The 20,402-nt window shown below is 47.7% G+C and overlaps 1 pseudogene; it reads left to right on the forward strand.

Moving 5' to 3' along the window:
- The first annotated feature begins 3,393 nt into the window (after window positions 1-3,393).
- LOC141174622 (U1 spliceosomal RNA) lies at window positions 3,394-3,568 on the forward strand (annotated as a pseudogene).
- Window positions 3,569-20,402: the final 16,834 nt, after the last annotated feature.

The raw sequence follows: 20,402 nt of genomic DNA on the forward strand, positions 1-20,402 counted from the left end.
CCGGCTTACCTAATGAGGGCAAGACCTGGTAAGTTACCTGTTGACCTGGAAATGGGAGTCCTGACACCCGAGGACACTTCACCAGAAACAGACTGGGACACAGAGAGGCAGCAGCAGTACCGGAGAGTACAGGAGAGCGTGGAGCGAAGTCTCTGTCAGGCTAGGGAAAGACAAGAGAAAACTTATAACCAGTATGCTCCCGCTGTTCCCCTGGTACCCGGAGAGCAGGTCTTGAAGAGGAAGAGACGGCTCCACAAGTTGGACGACCAGTGGGAGAAGGACCCGTACACTGTACTGCCCTCAAGCCACGAAAACCCGAAGGTCTGTACCATCAGTAAAGACGGAGGGGAAACCACAGCCATTGTATCCCGGGACCACCTGAAGAAGTGTCCCGAACAACTGAGGAACCCTGAAGAGGAACAAGAAGACCATCGACCCGTAGAGGAAAGGGAAGATATGGTTAGTACCGTGCTCGGGGACTTCCCTCGGTCTTGGACTCAAGTCAATGGTGCAGTCGTGGTACCCGTACTCACCTTCCTCCAACCATCATCCCAAGAACCTACGGAGCAACCGGTAGAGCTGGAAGAACAGCCGGTCCAGGAGGCAGAAGACTCTACACAAGCAGACCCGGAAAGTCAACCCTCTGCTTATAGTGAGCCTGCCATACCCCTAGTGAGCCAGAGGGCCCATAGACAGCTGCCCAGTTTACCCTTGACAGCTCCTACACCCTGTAGTTTAGGGCCAGACAGTCAGCTCCGTAGGTCCACTAGGGCCACTAGAGGCCAGCTACCCGCACGTTGGAGGATCTAAATGTTTAAGCTATCTTATACTGTTTACTTGTTTATAGTTGCTTGTGTATAATTTTGTGTTTCTAGTTCTTTTTAGGAGTCCTTGGTGGATTTACCGGGAATCCTTGTACATAGTTGGAGCGTAACCCAGGATGGACTAAAGACTGTTAAGGACTCGGGGCAGGACAGGCCCCTACCTGGTTACGTCTCCCTGTTTTGGTGAAATGGACACCTTGCTTTTCCCGGTTGCGGACACGCCGTAACCATCTTATGTGTTTTTCTTGTTGTATTGTTATTGCTATACCTTGTTATGTTTTTCTAAAAAATATGTTTAGTCCCGGAGTACTAAATTTCACTAGGGGGGAATGTGACACCCCAGGGGTCTGGTTGCCACAGTGATAGAGATATTACGTCTGAGAGCAGGTGGGAGGTCCTTTGGTCAGGGATCTTGTGCATGCCACACCTCCTGCCCAGTCTTGGGAGGGGAAGGACTTCCCCTATATAAACCCGGGGCTGAGGCAGAGTGAGTGAGAAAGAAGACAGAACAAGAGTAGAGAAGAGAAGCAGCATAGCAAGAAACATCAGGAGCTCTGTGGGGAGCAGTGTTACAACGAGTCAGGGGCTGGCAGCTACAGAGCTCGCCCTGACTGAGAAGATTTCTTACCGGACCCGGAGTCCGAGGCTGTGGGGACTAACTCCTACCCAGCAGCAGAAACCGTCCGGCAGAGGATTTCAGGTCCTCTGGCCCAGAAGCCCGAAGGCACGGTCACACGCGTGGGACCAGCACCGCCATCGTGGAGCGGAAGCCATTAGAAGGCCCCGAGTCACCGGCCATACGGGTGAGCACCACACGGTACACTCAGGGACGTGGGCTACTTATTCCCGCCTCTAGCAAGGTAGCCAGAAGAGTACAGTTAGTTGGGAAGGCCTACAACTCCGCCTGGCCAGGGGAAATCCCATCTGCTCAAGGACTGACCAGGCCCCTATCACTAGCCAGTACTCCGGGAGGGTCTATCTTTGTCACCAGTAAAGACCCTGAACTACACCGCACCGTCTCTGAGTGGTTCCTGCTACCCCCATCATCCACGTCGGCTGCCCTGAGGCCATACCCCTCCCGTTGGGGGTTATACCATCCACGCTGCACCATCCTTCCACCGGCCTCAGCGGTCTGCCCCGCAGCGGCAGCTCCATAGCTGCATTCAACGGGTGGCGTAGTCACCAACCATCTACTGCTAGTACATCGCCGCTCAGTTTGACTCCCTGGGCACGGACCGGGTCGCCGCCACGAGACTACAACCCTCAAGAGATCCGGCTCCGGGTAAGCTCCCGCGTGCGCAACGCAGCGCGACACAGGCCCAGGGGCGCGTCATGACAATACATGAAGACTTGGGTATTGAGAGAGTATATGGTGCAGTGAAAGTGCTAGGTGTGAAATTGGATGAAAGTTTAGACGGGACAGAAAGTTGGGAGGATGTGGGTAAGAGAGTGATGAAAAAGTAAAATTTTTGGAAATTGAGAGAGCTGTCTTTTGTGGGTAAGATTTTAATAATTAAAAGTGTGATTTTGCCTATATTGTTGTATGTTGCATTAGTATTTCTTCCTGGATATATGGTTCTGAGAAGATTGAATAGGATCCTGTTTGTTTTTTTCTGGGGAACAAAAATGGAGAGAGTGAAAAGGGAGATTGTGATGGAAGATTGGAGGAATGGAGGGATGAATTTTCCGAATGTTGAGTTGTATTTGGGCGTTAATGTTCTTTTTGCAGCAAAAAGAGTGCTGGGAGGTGAATGGAAATTTGCATGTATGTTGAGGTTTTTGGGTGGAAATATGTTATGTAGATTAGGATGGACTGATTGCTACAATGCAATATTAATAAGGTGAGTAGTAAGGATGTTGGGAATGTGTGGAAAAGTATGAAAACGCATGGAATAACTAATAGACAGAGAGAGATTGGATGGCAGAGTATGCATGGGGCACTACCAGTTAGGGAATTTTACAAAAATCGCGGTATAAGAAGAAGTGATGTATGTCCTAGAGATATGTGTCAGGGAAGTGAGAGTAATGTGCATGTGTTCTGGAATTGTAGAGTGGCTCGAGATGTGTGGAAGGGAATGGGTCCATTATTTAAAGAGTTAATTGGTTTAAATAACTTGTCTTTTGGGTTGGTAATGTTTGGATTAAGTGCAGTGAGTATGAAAAGTCAAAGGATTTTATTTATTATGCTAGCTGTCATTAAAGAAGTATTGTGGGATGTCAGGAATCTGTATGTATTTAAAAAGAAAACTGTGACTGTGGATGGATGTGTGTGGATGATATTGGATAAATTGTATACTGTGTATTTGTTGGATAAGAAAAGATTTGGGAAAAATGAGGCTGAAGGTGTCTGGAAGTTCTTGAAACGGAAGCATGTGGTAAAGGTGTAGGACAGGGGGATAGTGGAGATTTAATGGGTGATGGGCTAAATATTGTAATTAATGTTTTGTTTTTTTGTTTTTTTTAATTGTACAAAATAAATTAGCCTGATGATGTCAGATGAAACTATTTCAGAATGCTAAGTATGCTGAAATTAAGTATGAATTAGTAACAAAGTGTTACTAGTTTTTTAATCCAAATCTGAAGGTTTTTAAAAAAAAAAAAAAAAAAAAAAAGTTCTCCCAGGGTGAGGCTCATCCACTGATCCATTGCACTCTGGGTGTGCTGACCCCTGCGATTTCCCCAAATGCGGGAAACTCGACTGCATAATTTGTGGTAGTGGGGGACTGCGTTCGCGCTTTCCCCTGATTTTCTCCAGTCAAAGACAGAACAATGCTTTGGGGATGACGAGAAGCTCGGAGAGGTGGACGTGGCCTTTGGCTCCTCCTTGTGGGCCTTTCGCCGCCACCTTCCCCCTTCCCTCGCTAAGAAGGGACGAGTTGCTTGTTTGTTTGTTGGCTTTGGGTCCTTTGCTTTGTGCTTTGTTTGTTGGATTTGGCGCCCCCTGCCTGCTGGGGATTGATCTGCTCGTTTGCATCTCATTCACTTGGTGACGACATGGCTCTGCTCTTCTGGAGGTGTCGGAACTAGTGCCCCAACATGCTGGATTTGCAGCGAACCAAAGGCATGGTTTGGAGCACACGAGGCGACGCCGTGTTCCAGGGAGAGCGCGAGCGGCGGAAAGCCTCCTCCTGCGCAGGCACGCTCAAGGGTGGCCACTTGCAGCGTCCCCATCTTGCAGCCTTGCGGCTGGAGCTGGAGTTGTGAGTCGCCCGCCGGTGCACAGCTGTCTGCCGTTCGGTTGGTCGACCAGAAGCAGCTGCTGGGCCTGCCCTTGAGCCTCCTCCACCGTGCGTCCTCCTGGCCGGAGCTGAGTGAGTCACGAGAGGGTGCCAGCAGAGGGTGGCAGCTGCAGCTCTAGCTGCCTGCCTGTTCCCGGCCGCAGTGATGTGGTGCTTGGGAGCAGCCGCCCCTATATGCAAATGATCAGGCTGCTGCTGTGCATCTTGGACAGTTTTCCACTTGAGCTTGGCCTGCCCTTTGGGGGACGGACGGGGAGTCAGCTGCGCCGTTAGCGCCTGGCGTCGCCCACTTGAGGAGCGTCCGTTCAGGCGTTGCCGAGCCACACCACCCCCTCCTTTTGGTGCACGAGGCTCCGCGATGCTGGGGGACTGCGCCAGAGGGGCGCTTGTCAGCCCGGCAGGCTCCAACTTATACTTATCTGGCAGGGGAGATACTTTTCTCGGCCTGCAGCCCAGTGCGTGGTTTTATAGCCTCCGCTGGGTGGAGGGTTTGTAGTTTCCTTTTAAAGGAAACAACGGTTTTTGCTTTCTGTGGTCGTTGGACCGACAGTTTTTCCTTTTGACAAGATGTTTGCCAGTGGATCAAGTTTTCGTTCAGGCATCAAGAACACAGTTCGTCTGCAAGTGGACATGTAGCACCCTGCTACTTCAGGTACCACAGGACCCAAAAGGGTGCATGGACGGACTTCTCCACAAGAGTCCCTCACTACAAACAAACACCTCCACCTCAAACCTCCAGAGGGAGCCCTGTTAGGGATATATATGGAGGGTGGAGTTAGGCAGTCGGAGTCTCTCATTCAGAGAGAGAGTGCAGTCTGAGGAGAGCGTGCTGGCGCTTAGACCAGTAAAGAAGCAGCACGTCTGCTGCTGTATTTAGGGCTCCGAGTGTGGCCGGAGGCAAAGAGAAGAGGAGAAAGGAGTTAAGGGGGCAGAGGAGCATCATAGGCTCACCCTAAGACATAATCCGGACACCGGGTCCGCGCCTACAGGGTCCTCTATACCCAGTAGGGACAACCGGCATACCAGGAGGCTACCAGACCCCTGGTCATCCTGAAGCTACCAGCAATAACAGGACTAGGAACCACGAAGGCCCCGGCGTCCAGGGATAGTGGTTGCCAAAGAAAGGTCCTACTACAAAGCGGTCAGGTGAGAGAGCAACACAACACAGAAGCTAGGCCAAGTTCCAGGCTGGCTAGAAGCTTAGAGAGAGGGAGACACGGATCAGGAGGCCTTATACCCGCTCACTGGGGAGAAGTCCTGAAGTGCACCCTTCCTAGCGAGTACCCTGGACCATACCTGCCGTTACACCAGTAAAGATACTGAAGAGAACCCCCTGTGTGCATGTCCGTCATTCCCCTTGACCTGGCCATCTTTTTTTGCCTGCATCCCTTCCATCAACTCTGCCCCAGGGGTCCGCTCCACCTGTGGGGAGCAGAAACATCCTAGCTTCCATTTCATCACCCCCGGAGGTCTGCAGCAGCGCCGGTAACCATTACTGGAAACCACAGGTGGTGTCACGAAGCAAATCATACATTAAAAACTCCTTTTTCAAGAGAGGCCCCAGAGTATGGGAATGGGAAACGACTGCCGTGACATCCTAAGCAAGGTAAAAGGCCCGGGTACCGAGTCCCCTATATCTCCCTGGGTGACACATCTCTCTTCCTGGCGTCACAAACAGGATTTCGTGCCCGTTCCCACCGAGTACTGTGTGCCGTATTGAACTGTGTTTTAACTGTGGTGAACATCGCCGCCATTACCGCGTCGCTGCGCGGGAAGAAGAGGGGCGTAACCGCGGGAACCAGAGAAGTGTGACTGCTGGAAGCGTGCGAAACTCAAGCCCCGCCTCGCGCTCTGACGCAGCTCCAGAAAGCGTCAGGTCCTGGAAGGAGACCGTCGTCTGCGGAGCTGCAGCCTACCCGATCAAAAGTAAAGGAGGTAGGCTACGGTTCACTAGAGGGGCGTAACCATGGCCGACGACCAGCAAAACGCCGTAGCACTGGTTAACGCTCCTGTTGCTCAACTCGCGCCCGGCGATACTCAGGCCGCAGCAGCCGCCTCACCTGCAGGGGTCTCGATTCCAGTCATGCCCAGGGCCCTGCCGTACATCCCCGTAGCAAAATGGCTTCACCAGTATGATGGCAAACCAGACACCCTGTCTGGATTCAATAGAAAGATATGCGGTGTATTGGACATGTATTCAATGACTGGTAAACAGAGGGCCGCTGTTGTGCTGAGACAATTGACTGGTGCCGCAGAGCAGAAAGTTGAAACCTGGACAGCCGCAGACCAGGAATCAGTATCCATTATCTTTAAGAGACTGCAAACTATCTTTGAAAACCGCACTGAGACAGATCTCCGGATGAGGTTCTACCACTGTACCCAGAAACCTGAGGACAGTATCTGGGACTATGCCTGGCACTTACATGAAGCCCTGCGGGCCCTGAAACAGGTTAGTCTAGCCAGCATACATGGTGAGGACAAAATGCTGACAGAACAGTTCATCCGGGGGTTGAGGTCTCAGGAGGAGAGCAGAACAGTACGGTGGTGGGCCTTAGATCATCCAAATGCCACCTTTGACGCCCTGAAGGACATGGCTATTAAGGGTCTGCAGCCCCTGGAACCATCAGATACTGCTATCCAGCGTTACCAGGGTGGGGCCACCCCAGTGGCCGCAGCACCCACTGCTCCTTCATTAACGGCTGAAACAAAAATGCAAACAGTGCCCCCTAGCGAGCTGGACAGACTGCGCTCTGAAGTGTGTCAGCTAAGTAAAACCATGGCCACTGTCCTGAGCACCCTGCAGCTACAGACGGAGCCTGAGCCGGAAGGAAGGATCCTACTCGCCGACTGTCCTGAAGATGTCCCCTGGATGAGGAGAAGGAGGACAACGCCACCCCGTAGGAGGACAACGCTACCTCGTGGGAGGACCAACGACCAACGTCACCCTCTAGGAGACTTCATCTGCTACCGTTGCCGCAAGGCAGGCCACACCGCGCGGAACGGTCCTTTAAACGGGCAAACCCTGGGGCCAAGGGCCGACACCCTGGAGTAGATCAATCAGGCCCATCAAGCTGGTACGACCGGTTTGTAGGAGGAAGGCCTTTCCTGTCCATCGTGCTGGACGGCATAGCAACACCTGCATTACTGGACACTGGCTCACAGGTAACCATCATACCTGATGTCCTCTACAAAAGGTACTGGTCCATAGATGAACTCCACCCGCCAGCCCCGAACCTCTGTGTATGCCTCTAACGGCCTTCCTCTTAACCTAGTAGGGGTTAAGGACATGACAGTGAAGGTGGGGAGAGTGGAACTAAAGGACCAAGGACTAATTGTCATAGAATTTAACCCTGGTGATACCAATCCGTATATGATACTTGGTACAAATATTGTTGGTAACTGTTTGGGAGAAGTGTTGTTTTTGCTCCAACAGATTGCTGACACTGCCAAAGCAGGGCAGAGGAAGGTGCTCCAGAAAGAAATTCGAGCCCTCCTGTACCAGCAACAGGTAAAGCTAACAGGTGGTGAGATTGGTAATGTACGGGTGACAGACCCGATACCCTTTGTGATTTGGTGTAGGGCAGCAATAGGTCTCAAGGGACAGAACTACCAGGCGGTAGTAGAGCCCATCAGTTCAGAACACAGTCCTACACTCCTAACTGCTAGAGGGGTAGTTGATGTACGCAATGGAAGGGTACCTGTATGTCTCCTAAATTGTGGGGAGGAGGAAGTTAAATTGCCACGTACGCCACTGTTGCCCGACTGTATACTGTGAATGATGATGCCATACACACAGTGGAATCCTTGACCCCACCAGACACAGTGGAGGACAATGACTCCGAAGCTCAGCTGGAGGATTGGTGTCAACAGCTCCTTGTTGGAACTGATGCCACTCCTGTCCATCAAAAACACGGTGTCTACAGAGTGGTTCAGGAATATGAACAAGTGTTTAGTAAGCACCCACTTGATTTTGGAAGGCTTAAAGGGGTACACCACCACATACCCACCGGTAACCATCCACCCATTAAGGAGCGTTACAGACCCGTACCACCAGTACATTACCAAAAAGCCAAGGAAATGTTGCATGACATGAAAAAGGCAGGGGTAGTAAGGGATAGCTGTAGCCCCTGGGCAGCTCCCCTGGTCCTAGTCAGAAAGATGGACGGTAGCATAAGGATGTGTGTAGATTATAGACAAATTAATCGAATAACACATAAAGATGCATACCCTTTGCCCCATATAGAGGAATCACTGGCTGCACGAAAATCTGCCAATTACTTCTCTACATTGGATCTCACTAGCGGGTAGTGGCAAGTCTCTGTTGCTGAGGAAGACCGGGAGAAGACAGCCTTCACCACCCCGATGGGATTATGCGAGTTCAACAGTATGCCGTTTGGGCTCTGCAACACCCCCGGAACGTTCCAGAGGCTGATGGAGTGTTGCTTAGGACACCGGAACTTTGAGACAGTGCTGCTGTACCTAGATGACGTTATCGTGTACTCGAGGATGTATAAAGAACATCTAAAGCACCTGGCAGAGGTATTTGAGGCATTGTCCCGGTATGGGATGAAACTAAAACCTTCTAAGTGCCACCTGCTCAAGCAGAAGGTTCAGTACCTGGGACACGTGGTCAGCTCAAAGGGAGTAGCACCAGACCTGGAGAAGGTCACTGCCATCCAGAAGTGGCCTGAACCGAGAAACATTAAGGAAGTAAGTCAGTTTCTGGGACTGGTCGGGTACTACATGAGGTTCATAAAGGATTACACCAAAAAGGCAGCACCTTTACAAGACCTCCTGGTAGGACAGTCCAAGAGAGGTAAAAATCCCCCATTCCAGTGGGGTAAGGACCAGGCTGAATCCTTTGCAGTAATGAAGGAAGTCCTAACTGGTGAAGAAATCCTGGCTTACCCTGACTACAGCCAGCCTTTCCTGTGGTATACCGACGCCAGCAACGAGGGACTGGGAGCTGTGTTGTCCCAGAAGCAAAACGGCAGAGAGAAGGTAATTGCCTATGCCAGTAGGAAGCTTCGCCCTACTGAAAGGAACCCGGAGAATTACAGTTCCTTCAAGATGGAGTTCCTGGCCTTGGTCTGGGCTATCACTGAAAGATTCAAGCATTACCTAGCCTCAACTAAGTTCACAGCTTTTACCGACAATAATCCCTTGACACACCTGGAGACAGCTAGGTTGGGAGCCATGGAACAGCGTTGGGTGGCAAGACTGTCGAATTATCAGTTCACAATCAAGTATCGGGCAGGTCACAAGAATACCAATGCTGATGCCTTGTCGAGAATGACCCACCAGTCGGACACCGAAGATGAAGTGGATGATCTAGAAGAAATTGAACTACCTGCTTTCCACAGAAATGGAATGGTCCACGAGCAGCACGCCTCCAGAAGATGTCATGGTAGGACGCCAAACCCTCTACCTCATCACAGCTGGAAGGAGACCCAGGACAGTGACCCTGTTGTCTGCCTCATCAAAAGACTGATAACCCAAGAAGGTTCTCATCTGGAGAAGAATGCTCCCCCACAAGCCAAACACCTGTGGAATGAAAGAAGCCGGCTGTTCATCTACAGAGAGAAGCTGTGCAGAAGGTATGTCAACCCCAAGACCCATGAAATGGTGTGGCAGATTGTTGTACCTAGGACAGATATCCAGATGGTGTTAGAGGCCTACCACGACCAAGCAGGTCACTTTGGCTGGAAGAAGCTGGAAACCCTGCTGAAGGACCGGTTCTATTGGGTTGGAATGCGGAGTTCCATAGAAAGGTGGTGCTAGAATTGTGGGCCCTGTAGCCTCAGAAGGAAAGACTACGGCAGCCATCAAAACAACCCAACCCCTGGAGATTGTCACTCTGGTTCACGTCAAACTGTCACCCAGCAGATCAGGCTACTCCTAAGCCCTGACCATGGTGGATCACTATTCCCGGTTCCTGGTGGTAGCCCCTGTCACGGATCTGACAGCAGAAACTGCAGCAAGAACGTTCCAAGCCTACTTCTGCAGACCCCATGGGTATCCAGACAAGGTGTTGACAGATCAAGGCCCTGCTTTTGAAGCTGAGCTATTCAAGGAATTCTGTCACCTATATGGATGCAAGAAGATCCGGACTATGCCATATCATCCACAAACCAACGGTATATGCGAGAAAATGAATAACATCGTCATAGACCTGCTGAAAACCCTACCTTTTAGAAGAAAGAAACCAGTGGCCAGAAAAGCTACCTGACCTAGTGGACCTGTATAACCACATACCTGTGAGTTCTACAAATTGTACCCCAGCGTACCTTATGAGAGCAAGACCTGGAAAATTGCCCATGGACCTGGAGCTCGGAGTGGTAGAACCTGCTGCAAATACGTCCACTGAAGATTGGGACACAAGTCGGCAAGAGCAGTACAGGAAAGTACAGGCCTGTGTCGAAGACATTTTAAACAAGGTGAGGGAAAGGCAAGAAGAACAGTACAATAAACATGCACCAGCAGAACCCTTGGCACCTGGAGAAATAATGCTAAAGCGGAAAAGAAGAGGTCACAAGCTCGATGACCAGTGGGAAAGAGCGCCCTACACAGTGTTAAACTCTAGATTTGACAACAGTAAAACCTGCCTGATCAGCAAGGATGGAGGTAAGACAACCGCAGCAGTCTCAAGAGACCACTTGAAAGTGTGTCCAGGTCTACTAAAGACACCGGAAGAAGAAGCACCTCCTGTAATACCGGAGAAACCCGAGGAAGATGTAATTCATACAGTTCTAGGAGACTTCACTGCGGACTGGCCTCAACTTGATGGAGCAGTTATCATACCAGTGATACACTTCTATCAGCAACCAGAAGAACCTCAACCACCAGTAGAACCTGTAAGCGCCCTAGAAGAACCTGCTCAGGAACAGGAAGAGTCCCCAGTAAGAGGAGGATCACCTGTTGAGGCGGAGCCTGAAGGCCCAGTGATCAGTGCACTTGCCAGTCCCATAGAGAGATTGAGGCAGTTTTACGACTTACCTACACGTAGACCTGAAAGGTTAGCGGATAGTGTATGCACAAACATCAGTACCACCCCAGTGCTACGAAGGTCCACACGCAGCACACAAGATCAAATCCCTGCCAGGTTTAGGGATTAAAATACAAAATGCCTCAAGTATAAATAGTTACCCAGTTGGGTATTGTTACTATTATTTATTATGTAAACTGCAAATAAAATATGTTCATTTAGTTACCCGTAAGGGTATAAAGACTTGTAGGCTGAGGACTGTGAGCAGCCAAAAACTTTCCTTGTAAATAGTTGCACTTATCAAAGTGCCCCTTATTTGTTGCATATAAAAAGACCTCAGAACAAAAACCCGTTTGGCGTGGCCGAAGACGAGGTCCAGGATCTGGATCGTCTATGCACTGTAGCCACGCCCAGGGCCTACGTTGAGGGTTTTCAGGCGGGTCCCTCATGTTACCCTTGTTACACCTTCACCCGTGGAATGGACACCTGGTGACGGGACTTACTGTAACATGGTTTTTGTTCCTGTTGTTATCTGTTTTAAAATGCTTCAGTCCAGGAGTACTGAATTGTACTAGGGGGGAATGTGGCACCCTGCTACTACAGGTACCACAGGACCCAAAAGGGTGCATGGACGGACTTCTCCACAAGAGGCCCTCACTACAAACAAACACCTCCACCCTTCCACCTCATACCTCCAGAGGGAGCCCTGTTAGGGATATATATATGGAGGGTGGAGTTAGGCAGTCGGAGTCTCTCAGAGAGAGAGTGCAGTCTGAGGAGAGCGTGCTGGCGCTTAGACCAGTGAAGAAGCAGCACGTCTGCTGCTGTATTGAGGGCCCCGAGTGTGGCCGGAGGCAAAGAGGAGAGGAGAAAGGAGTTAAGGGGGCAGAGGAGCATCATAGGCTCACCCCAAGACATAATCCGGACACCGGGTCCGCGCCTACAGGGTCCTCTATACCCAGTAGGGACAACCGGCATACCAGGAGGCTTCCAGACCCCTGGTCATCCTGAAGCTACCAGCAATAACAGGACTAGGAACCACGAAGGCCCCGGCGTCCAGGGATAGTGGTTGCCAAAGAAAGGTCCTACTACAAAGCGATCAGGTGAGAGAGCAACACAAGACAGAAGCTAGGCCAAGTTCCAGGCTGGCTAGAAGCTTAGAGAGAGGGAGACACGGATCAGGAGGCCTTATACCCGCTCACTGGGGAGGAGTCCTGAAGCGCACCTTTCCTAGCGAGTACCCTGGACCATACCTGCCGTTACACCAGTAAAGGTACTGTAGCGAACCCCCTGTGTGCATGTCCGTCATTCCCCTTGACCTGGCCATCTTTCGCCTGCATCCCTTCCATCAACTCTGCCCCGGGGACCGCCTGTGGGGAGCAGAAACATCCCAGCTGCCATTTCATCACCCCCGGAGGTCTGCAGCAGCGCCGGTAACCATTACCGAAAACCACAGGTGGCGTCACGAAGCAAACCATACACTAAAAACCCCTTTTTCAAGAGAGACCCCAGAGTATGGGCCTGGGAGTCGACTGCCGTGACATCCTAAGCAAGGTAAAAGGCCCGGGTACCGAGTCCCCTATATCCCCCTGGGTGACACAGACACAGCTGACCTTGAGAGAAACAACATTGTTTACATTAGACATACCATCATGGAAGAATTGGCAGGTATTTCTCGTGATCATCTTTATTGTGTACAAGAGGCAAAGAAAACAGGCCAGTATGATGTGACCTTTAATGAGGAAGGCACTTTTTTGCTATTTTTTGAATGCCTTAGGAAAAACAGTTCCAATTCAGTTTTAAAGAACATTTGCTTCTACCCTTTGTTTGAGCTAGAGGATAAGGTGCTGTTTATTCATGTCTATAACCCTTTTACACCGGTGTCTGTAATTCAGACCATTTTGTCAAACTATTGTGTTTATGTGAAGGGTGGCATGCAGCAGACCAGTGCCTTGAATGTATTTAATGGCACGTACAAATTCATGGTGAAGTTGAAGCCAGATTCCTCATGTATTGGTGGCGTGAAGCACCCCCCAGCCAATTTTGCAGTGGCTGGTCATAGAGGGTATTTGTGGTACCAGGGCCAGCCAACCTTTTGTAGGAATTGCCATGTCTTCGGCCACCTTAAGGAGGCTTGTCCTAATCTTAAAGTTTGTAGACTCTGCAAGAAACCTGGTCATGAAGCCGGAGGTTGCCCTATGCCGAGGGTCTGTGACATGTGTGGAGATACTGGGCAAATCTACAGGAACTGCCCAGTGGCAAAAAAGAAGGCAGAGGAATTTCAGGAACATGAGCGGCAGAGAAGAATGGCAGCTGAGCTTGCTTACCAAAGAAAGCATGAGGAGGGTAGGAGGATATTGGAGCAGGAGGCGGTGCACGAGCAGAGTGAAAGTCTGGTTGCTGAGAAAAGTGAGGTGCAAGAGGAGGTGGAATCAATTGCGGATCCACTCAGCCCAGTAACTGATGAGTCCCTAGTAATTGATGAGTGGTCATCACCTGGGGCAAGTTCCTCTTTGGAAACCGAGGAAAGAGATGGGAATTCCTTTCGTCCCTTTCGGAAAGCAGTTTGTGGAGAGAAAGAACAGGTTTAAGACGCTATTTGAGGAAGGGATGGATATTGGGTCTGGCGGCGAAACTCCTCCCGCCCCCCCCCCCCCCCCGTGACTTGTGTCCTTATCCTCCTTAGGGTTGTTTTATAAGTAGAGTGGCATGTCCTTTGTGATTGCATCATCAAATGTCCGTATTTTTTCAAGCAGAAACAGAAGGGCTGCAATTTTGGAAGAACTTGTGTGACGCCCAGCTGTGCTTGCTATCACAACTCCTAGAAGGGTGTATTGATGGATTCCTCCACCAGAGGCCCCCATAACCATTCATACATCTCCACCTTCCACCTCAGACCACCAGAGGGAGCCCGTTAGGGAGATATAAAAGGGAAGGTGGAGCCAGGCGGCAGTTAGTCTAAGTCAGTTGGAGTCAGAGTCTAGTCTATTCTGGTTTAGCAGTGAGTCCAGTACAGTCTGAGAAGAGTTACCTCAGAGGACAAAAGTCTGTTCTAGCTCCTGCAATTGCTATCCTGCAGTGGAGCTTCCAGATCAAGACTCCGTGTAGCTCAGAGAGGTGAGCTTTGGGTGTGCCGCCGCCATAAGATCGGTGAAGAGCGGCACGCTGCCGTTAGTGTGAGTAGCCTATTGAGGGTCCGAGTAGGCCGAAGGCGAAAGAGTAGAGAGAGTTAGTTCATAGGGGGCAGAGGAGCTTAACCAGCTCACCCCGAAGAAGCAGTTACCGGACACCGGGTCCGAAGCTTGCCGGGATCTCCACGACCCAGTAAGATAAACCGGAATCCCTGGAGAACTACAGGTCCCAGGATTGCTAAAGTGCTGATACGTACCAGAGGCAGGAGACACATAGGCCCCGTAGGTCGGGAGCGTGCACTCCAAGAGAAGGCCCTACCACAAGGTCAGCCAGCGCAGGACAGAGACAAAGTTAGGCCTAGCTCCAGGCAGGTCAGAAACTTATTACGCAGCAGCAAGAACCAGGAGGCCCAAAACCTGCTCATTGGGGAGGATCCGGACATACACCCTTCACCCTACAGTGCTCCCGGGAGTGCCTGAATTTCCATCAGTAAAAGGTACTGAAGTGACTTTTGTGTCTGTCCCTGTTCTTGCTCCTACTCGGCTGAGTCTCCTTGTCCCGTTCTTATACTGCCCTGAGGGCTAGCTCCCTCCACCTGTGGGGATCCATACCATCTAGCTGCCTTATCACCGGCCTCAGAGGACTGCGCAGCGCTGGTGAATATCATCAGAAACCATAGGTGGCGTCACAAACTTTTATAAACTTGATATCTATCAACGCCTTTTTAAAGAGAGACCCCAGAGTACGGGCCCGGGAGCCGACCACCGCGACCTCCTTAAGGCTAAAGGCCCGGGTAACCAAGTCATCCCCCATCCCCTGGGCTAGTCACTTGCAAGGACATGTGTAGATATTATATGTCTACAAGAATGTGAGTTAAATAATGAAATAAGGAAAGAAGAATGGAGACATGGACCAGCAGTGTGGTCATTGTCCTCTTTAAATAGAAATGATGGCGTGGGCATTTTGTTTAAAAACAAAAATTTAGAAATATGTAGTTATATGGTGATAGAGGCTGGCAGGTGTATAATGGTGTTGGTGAAAATGAAAGGGTTAAAGTTTTGTGGGATAAATGTGTATGCATCAACTAAGAGGAATGAGAAAATAGAACTGTTTGAGAAAATTAAGTTGTATTTGCCTGGGAGGGATCCGGTAGTTTGGGTGGGGGACTTTAATTGTGTGATTGATGGTGATAGTGTGGATGCTTCTGGGAATGTTCTTAAATCAATGCTCCTGGATTTTAAACTGCAAGATCTGGCAAAACAAGGTGGAGTAAACCCGCCACCTGAAACATATCATTGAGTGTGGAAGGTATAGTTCAAGGATTGACATGTGTTTTGTATCGAAAGGTTTGGTAGGTAAGAAATTTATTCAAAATAAGGTGATGTATTTGGACCATGAGTGTGTGAAATGTGAATTGGTTTTGGATGAGAATTGTGTGAGTGGGAGAGGTATATGGAAATTAAATGTGAGTTTGATGGAAGATAAGGAATTGTATAATAAGTATGTAAGAAAATATAGAGAATGGTGTGATAAGAAAAGGGTGTTTGACAGTGTGTTGGAGTGGTGGGATTGGATTAAAAAGCAAACGTATGTTTTTTATGAAGTAAGAGTATAAACGGGCTGCTAGAAAGAGGAGAAAGTATGAATGGCTGAATAAGAGGTTAGTATTCCTGAAAAATTTTGAAAAAATGGTTGGAAGGTGGATGTGGAAATTGAAGAAGCAAAGAAGTTTAGTGAATACTTGATTGGAAGAGGCCAAGGAATAATATATCAGGCAAAGATGGACAAGCTTGAAAAGGATGAAAAATGTTCGAGATTTGTTTTCAAAAAGGTGGTGGGATGAAAGGAGGAATTTGTGAGAGCATATGATAAGGATGGAAGAGTTGTGAAAGGGAAAGATGTTTTGGGTGTGGTGGAAGATTTCTATAAGGATTTGTATGCAGAGATAAAATGTGATAGAGACTAGAGATGAGCGTAGTTCGACTCGAACTGTTCGCCAATCTCAAATTCGAGCTGTTTTGGGCGGTGTTCGAGCCGTTCGGCGAACACGAACGATTTGAGAAAAATTCGGCTGTTCGAGGTTATGTTCGATAACTGTTCGTGCACCAAAATCATAACTGGATTTTTTTCTCAGTAATGATGAAAATTACTGTTAATACGCAGTTTGAGTGTACAGCGGGGTGGGGGGAGGGGCAGGGGATGGATCTCTGCAGGAACAATGAAGATCTCCATTTTTTTTTCTCTTTCCCGCATTTGCAGTGGGGAGGTGCAATCTGTCAGCCTATCAGCAGCGCACACACGGAGCGAAGTGCTCTTTTTCACACAAGCAAGGGCATGTGTCATTGGCAGTGTATGTCACATGTCCTTGCCCTATAAGACCCAGCCATTTTCCCCGTCGCCACCATTTTCTCACTGCTGCAGCTGCGTGTTAGACGGCACCGCTGTTGCTGTGTGCGCTATACCTTGTTAATTTCAAGCCAATTTTCGCACAAATCTACAGATAGCTTGGGAGTAGGGAATAGTTGTGATTGCAGTCCTTTTAAGGACTAGGTTACAGCATTTCCTACGACTTTTATCAGGCAGGTCTGTGCTCTTAAATAGATAGATTGTGGGAGTAAAGACTAATTGTAATTGCAGTCCTTTTCAGGACTAGGTTACATCAGTTCCTATCAGTTTTTGCCAGGCACGTCTGTGCCAGTGCTGTGCAAGTTTTTTTCACAGCATTTGGCTGAATCTAGCAAAGCTAATCCTTTTTGGCCTATTGCAGAGTGTGTTAGTCAGTGGAGTAGCCTATCTGTGTTGCAAGATATACCACCTGTGTATAGAATACCAATTTTTTTACTGCACCTAGTGAAGTAAAATCTTTTGAGCATAGCATCATTCTATTAGTCCATCTATACTGACCTCCATCAGGTTGCAAATTGAATATAATTTTTTTCTGCATCTAGCTCTGAAAAAATATTTGGCCTTCTAGCAGTGTGTGGGACTTGTTCTATTAGTCCATCTATACTGACCTCCATCACGCTGCAAATTCAAAATAATTTTTTGTCTGCATCTAGCTCTGAAAAAATATTTGGCCTTCTAGCAGTGTGTGGGACTTTCTCTATTAGTCCATCTATACTGACCTCCATCAGGTTGCAAATTAAAAATAATTTTTATCTGCATCTACCTCTGAAAAAATATTTGGGCTTCTAGCTGTGTGTGGGACTTGTTCTATTAGTCCATCTATACTGACCTCCATCAGGTTGCAAACTGAATATAATTTTTTTCTGCATCTAGCTCTGAAAAAATATTTGGCCTTCTAGCAGTGTGTGGGACTTTCTCTATTAGTCCATCTATACTGACCTCCATCAGGTTGCAAATTAAAAATAATTTTTTGTCTGCATCTAGCTCTGAAAAAATATTTGGCCTTCTAGCAGTGTGTGGGACTTTCTCTATTAGTCCATCTATACTGACCTCCATCAGGCTGCAAATTAAAAATAATTTTTATCTGCATCTACCTCTGAAAAAATATTTGGGCTTCTAGCTGTGTGTGCGACTTGTTCTATTAGTCCATCTATACTGACCTCCATCAGGTTGCAAACTGAATATAATTTTTTTCTGCATCTAGCTCTGAAAAAATATTTGGCCTTCTAGCAGTGTGTGGGACTTTCTCTATTAGTCCATCTATACTGACCTCCATCAGGTTGCAAATTAAAAATAATTTTTATCTGCATCTAGCTCTGAAAAAATATTTGGCCTTCTAGCAGTGTGTGGGACTTTCTCTATTAGTCCATCTATACTGACCTCCATCAGGTTGCAAATTAAAAATAATTTTTTGCCTGCATCTAGCTCTGAAAAAATATTTGGCCTTCTAGCAGTGTGTGGGACTTTCTCTATTAGTCCATCTATACTGACCTCCATCAGGCTGCAAATTAAAAATAATTTTTATCTGCATCTACCTCTGAAAAAATATTTGGCCTTCTAGCTGTGTGTGGGACTTGTTCTATTAGTCCATCTACAGTTATATGAAAAAGTTTGGGCACCCCTATTAATCTTAAGCTTAATGTTTTATAAAAATTGGTGTTTTTGCAACAGCTATTTCAGTTTGATATATGTAATAACTGTTGGACACAGTAATGTTTCTGCCTTGAAATGAGGTTTATTGTACTAACAGAAAATGTGCAATCTGCATTCAAACAAAATTTGACAGGTGCATAAGTATGGGCACCCTTATCATTTTCTTGTTTTAAATACGCCTACCTACTTTTTACTGACTTACTAAAGCACTTTTTTTGGTTTTGTCACCTCATTGAGCTTTGAACTTCAGAGCCAGGTGTATGCAATCATGAGAAAAGCTACTTAAAGTGGCCACTTGCAAGTTGTTCTCCTGTTTGAATCTCCTCTGAAGAGTGGCATCATGGGCTTCTCAAAACAACTGTCAAATGACCTGAAAACAAAGATTATTCAACATAGTTGTTCAGGGGAAGGATACAAAAAGCTGTCTCAGAGATTTAACCTGTCAGTTTCCACTGTGAGGAACATAGTAAGGAAATGGAAGAACACAGGGACAGTTCTTGTTAAGGCCAGAAGTGGCAGGCCAAGAAAAACATCAGAAAGGCAGAGAAGAAGAATGGTGAGATCAATCAAGGACAATCCTCAGACCACCCCCAGAGAGCTGCAGCATCAACTTGCTACAGATGGTGTCACTGTGCATCGGTCAACTATACAACGCACTTTGCACAAGGAGAAGCTGTATGGGAGAGTGATGCGAAAGAAGCCGTTTCTGCAAGCACGCCACAAACAGAGTCGGCTGAGGTATGCAAAAGCACATTTGGAGAAGCCAATTTCTTTTTGGAAGAAGGTCCTGTGGACTGATGAAACCAAGATAGAGTTGTTTGGTCATACAAAATGGCGTTATGCATGGCGGCAAAAAAACACAGCATTCCAAGAAAAACACATGCTACCCACAGTAAAATTTGGTGGAGGTTCCATCATGCTTTGGGGCTGTGTGGCCAATGCCGGCACCGGGAATCTTGTTAAAGTTGAGGGACGCATGGATTCCACTCAGTATCAGCAGATTCTTGACAATAAAGTTCAAGAATCAGTGACAAAGTTGAAGTTACGCAGGGGATGGATCTTTCAGCAAGACAATGATCCAAAACACCGCTCCAAATCTACTCAGGCATTCATGCAGAGGAACAATTACAATGTTCTGGAATGGCCATCCCAGTCCCCAGACCTGAATATCATTGAACATCTGTGGGATCATTTGAAGAGGGCTGTCCATGCTCGGCGACCATCAAACTTAACTGAACTGGAATTGTTTTGTAAAGAGGAATGGTCAAAAATACCTTCATCCAGGATCCAGGAAATCATTAAAAGCTACAGGAAGCGACTAGAGGCTGTTATTTTTGCAATAGGAGGATCTTCTAAATATTAATGTCACTTTTCTGGTGAGGTGCCCATACTTATGCACCTGTCAAATTTTGTTTGACTGCAGATTGAACATTTTCTGTTAGTACAATAAACCTCATTTCAAGGCAGAAACATTACTGTGTCCAACAGTTATTACATATATCAAACTGAAACAGCTGTTGCAAAAACACCAATTTTTATAAAACATTAAGCTTAAGATTAAAAGGGGTGCCCAAACTTTTTCATACAACTGTATACTGACCTCCATCAGGTTGCAAACTGAATATAATTTTTTTCTGCATCTAGCTCTGAAAAAATATTTGGCCTTCTAGCAGTGTGTGGGACTTTCTCTATTAGTCCATCTATACTGACCTCCATCAGGTTGCAAATTAAAAATAATTTATATCTGCATCTAGCTCTGAAAAAATATTTGGCCTTCTAGCAGTGTGTGGGACTTTCTCTATTAGTCCATCTATACTGACCTCCATCAGGTTGCAAATTAAAAATAATTTTTTGTCTGCATCTAGCTCTGAAAAAATATTTGGGCTTCTAGCAGTGTGTGGGACTTTCTCTATTAGTCCATCTATCATGACCTCCATCAGGTTGCAAACTGAATATATTTTTTTTCTGCATCTACCTCTGAAAAAATATTGGGCTTCTAGCTGTGTGTGGGACTTGTTCTATTAATCCATCTATACAGACCTCCATCAGGTTGCAAACTTAATATAATTTTTTTCTGCATCTACCTCTGAAAAAATATTTGGGCTTCTAGCTGTGTGTGGGACTTGTTCTATTAATCCATCTATACAGACCTCCATCAGGTTG

This window comes from Phyllobates terribilis, unplaced genomic scaffold (assembly GCF_046119375.1).
Source record: "Phyllobates terribilis strain yellow unplaced genomic scaffold, ASM4611937v1 Scaffold_1__5_contigs__length_1240528914, whole genome shotgun sequence".
NCBI lineage: Eukaryota > Metazoa > Chordata > Amphibia > Anura > Dendrobatidae > Phyllobates > Phyllobates terribilis.